The sequence below is a fragment of the Nicotiana sylvestris genome, chromosome 5 (assembly GCF_000393655.2).
Source record: "Nicotiana sylvestris chromosome 5, ASM39365v2, whole genome shotgun sequence".
Taxonomy (NCBI): Eukaryota; Viridiplantae; Streptophyta; class Magnoliopsida; order Solanales; family Solanaceae; genus Nicotiana; species Nicotiana sylvestris.
In genome coordinates this window covers 91,037,895-91,042,095 of record NC_091061.1, presented here as the reverse complement: position 1 = coordinate 91,042,095, position 4,201 = coordinate 91,037,895, and positions in this window count along the sequence as shown.

Sequence of the window (4,201 nt, the reverse complement as noted above, 5' to 3'; positions counted from 1 at the left end):
GACAAGTTTCATCGTCTCATTCTCAAGCACAATATCCAAATTCAATGCAAGAAAATCATTTGCAGTATGGTTTGTCGAGTTCAAATTTGCAGAAAGAACATTTTCTACCAGATTTAAATGAGATACCATTATTTCAAGGTAAATATTTAAGTTTAATTTATTATAACTTATTTTTGAAATTTGAGGAAGTCAATATTTAGTGCGGCTAAAATAAATGTCGACATAAACAATGAAGTTACTAATTTATATACTTATACCTTATACGCAGAACATTCTGGCCAACAAAATAATTTAAAAAATTTAATTTAATTTGTTGCCATTTATTTGATTCTGTTTATTTTATTAACTACAACATGTTTGTTATAGTTTTTGAATTATAGTTCTGCATGAGTTTTTTCTTTTGGTTATACTTAATTTTCATTATGTTAAACGAACTCTTATTATTTCAAACTCAGTATTGCAATAAACTTATACTTTTTGATGAATATGAAATTGAAAAAAGCTAACTATTAATATTTCTTTCTACAATTTGAAGATGTCAATATTGATGGTGATATACAAGGTATGTCATTTAAAGAACAATGCAACTCATAGTCATATATACAAGTTTATTAATTTTTAATTTATGCATCAAGGTCATATGCAATCCAACGTACAAATTCCAGATGAAAATGAAGATGACGATGTGTTTGAAGGTATTCACATACAAACTCATCAATGTTCGATAGTGTTAAAATGAATTAACAATTCCTAATCTATTGAATTTCTAATTTTAAGATTTACTTATTATTATTTATAGGTGATGAAGTACAGAGTTGGATGACCAATGAAAGTAAGTATGACGTTTATCGAATGTACATATACAATATAATTTTACTTTCTATATAATAAGTACTTTGAGCTAACCTCTTTATTTTACTCAGATAAAACCAGATTACTGGGATATAAGAGATGCCAATTATGAATGTGAATATTGTGGGACATATTTTTGGTTCGAGGAAAGAGTTGACAAGAAGTATAAAAATAAAAAACTAGTTTTCACTTTGTGTTGTAGTCGTGGAAAAATCAAGCTACCAAATCCAAAGGAGCCTCCTTTCATTTTGAAGGATTTATTGTTTGGATCAGGTTAATAGATAAATTCATTTAATTAAAATTATAACACAATAATTTTTGCATATCTATATATATCTGCTTTAATCAAATTTAATTTTATTAAGGTGCAAAAAGCAAAAATTTCAGAGAGAATATTCGAACATATAATTCAATATTTTCATTTACATCAATGGGAGGAAAGTTTGATGTCTCTGTCAACAAAACAAAGGGACCCAGAACATTCAGATTGTCTGGGCAAAATTATCATCAGATTGGAAGTTTATTGCCTCCAGAGGGATCTTTTCCAAAATTTGCACAATTCTATATCTATGATACAGAAAATGAGATGGAAAATAAAATTAATGCTATCAGGTTAGCATAGACAATTTCTTACTAAAAATAATTTAAAATTTTATTTTTTATAAGACATACATTGTTAGGTGAATTCAATATTTTATTCTTACAGTCGCAGTGAAATGAACAATGAACTTCATACTGAAATTGTGAATGACTTGAAGCAAATGCTTGATGACAACAATGTTCTTGCAAAGTCATTTAGAATGGTAAGAGATCAATTTCAAGAAGACCGAACCTCAAATGTTAGACTTAGATTGATAGGGAAAAGAGACTCTGATGGAAGAAGATATAATTTACCAACAGTTTCAGAGGTAGCTGCTTTGATCGTTGGAGATTTTGAACAAACAAGGTCTGATAGAGATATCATAGTTGAAAGCCAATCTGGATAACTACAAAGGATAAATGAATTAAATGCATCATACTTAGGTTTGCAATATCCATTATTATTTCCATATGGTGAAGACGGATACCGAAAAGATATTCCTTTAAATGATATTGATGATTCGACCGGTGGAAGAAAATGCGTTAGCACGCGTGAGCACTTATCGTATAAAATTCAAGAAAGGGAGGATGAAGTTCCAACAATTGTGTCAACTAGAAGATTATTTCAGCAATTCTTAGTAGATGGCTATACAATGATGGAATCTTCTCGATTGAGGTTCATTAGGCTTCATCAAAAACAATTGAGAGCACACTTTTGTAAAGGGTTACAAGATGTTATTTTACATGGAGACATAGAACCTTCTTCTCAACGACAAAGAGTTATACTCTCTTCCAGCTTTACGGGGGTGCACGTTACATGTTGCAAAATTATCAAGATGCCATGGTAATTTGCAAATAGGTCGGGTACCCTGATCTGTTCATCATATTTACCTGCAACCCAAAATGGCCAGAGATTATTAGATTTGTGGAGAGTAGGGGATTATCTCTAGAAGATCGTCCCGACATTTTAACAAGGGTTTTCAAAATCAAGCTGGATCGCATGATAAAGGATCTACGTGACAATAAAGTTTTTGGAGAAGTAAAAGCAGGTATACTTTTTATGTTCTAAAAAATTATTACATTGTTACATTAATTTTATTATATACTAATATTAAAAATAAATAATATAAAAACTTCATTATCTAATTAATTCTGTATTTCAGTGATTTATACAGTTGAATTCCAAAAGCGAGGCTTGCCTCATGCACAAATCTTGCTTTTTCTTCGGAATAAATACCCAAATGTCGCAGATATTGATGGAATAATCTCAGCAGAATTACTAGATAAAAAAGAAGATCCTCATTGTCACACCTCCTTTTTACCCGCGCCACCGCAAAGGGGCGTAAAGAGAGTTTTTTAATTAAAGAACAATCGAAACGGGATTTATTTATTTATTTCAGAGTCGCCACTTGGGAGATTTATGGTGTCCCAAGTCACCGATTTTAATCCCGAATCGAGGAAAAGAATGACTCTGTTTAACGGTCTGCGCACCAGAAATCCGGATAAGGAATTCTGTTAACCCGGGAGAAGGTGTTAGGCATTCCCGACCGTGGTTCTAGCACGGTCGCTCAACTGTCATATTCGGTTTATTTATCTGAGTTTTGATACATGTTGAATCCATGTGCAAATTTTAACTGTGTACCGCTTTTATTATTATTATTATTTACCGAGAATTTGCAACATCGTGAAAATACATCTCGAACCACGTCACATCAATGCACCCGTGGTTATTGACACATTTCAACTCTGTTGAGATTTGGATTTGGGTCACGTAAATGTGCACCCGAGTTTAAGAAGATAACATTATTAAATATGCGCCTAAAGCGACTAACGTGTCATTATTTTGGGTAGGGCCGTGAAATTTTGATAAACGGCCCATCCTGAAGTCTAAGTAACTTTACCAACGCGTATAGAGGGCCCCGCAGCTTGTGTATTTTTGTTTGTCAAGGCTCATCTCATTCAGTATTTTTTAAAAGGAATTTGCAACGTCGTGGAAATGCATCTCGAATCACGTCACAATCAATGTACCCGTGATTAATGTCACATTTCGACTTCGTCGAGATTTAGATTTGGGTCACATAAATGCGCACCCGATTTTACGAAAATAACTTTATTAAAAATCGCCCTAAAAAGCCACTACTTGTTTTTTTAACTTGCGAGGCCATGGAAAATTCACTAAATGGCACACCTTGATTTCTAAAGGATTAAAGTTAATTAAGTGAGGGCCATAATTGTTGGCCTGGCTAATATGGCACATCTCAAACCAATGAGTTGCAAGGCTATACATTCCTTGTTTCACAATGGCCTTATGGCTTAAACAATTATCGAAACGGCTCATTAACAGAATAATTCGGAACCAAAATCAGCGCAACCAAACAAATATTATATGACATCATTCAAAATCTCAAGTTCGTTCGCCTCTGTTTTCGTCGCTTATTAGACATGAGCTTTTTGTAACAATAATCAACTAGTATTCAAGCATAAAGAAGTGGGTTGTTATATTTCCTTTTTAATGGATTTTGTTGCCTGGACTTCTGGAAAGTACATGGTATAGAAATAGAAGCAACAGATAGTACCCTTTGTCAATTAGCAGTAAGCAATAAATCACAAACATATTTCAATCAATCACCAAGGTGGAGCCATAATAGGAATCAAACTTTCAACTAATCAAGAAGGCCAACAAAACCTTATAACAATTGAGTTCTGCCTTAAGATCACCAACAAACAGATATGTTAAACAATGGTTGAATATGTTCTAATGCCAACAATT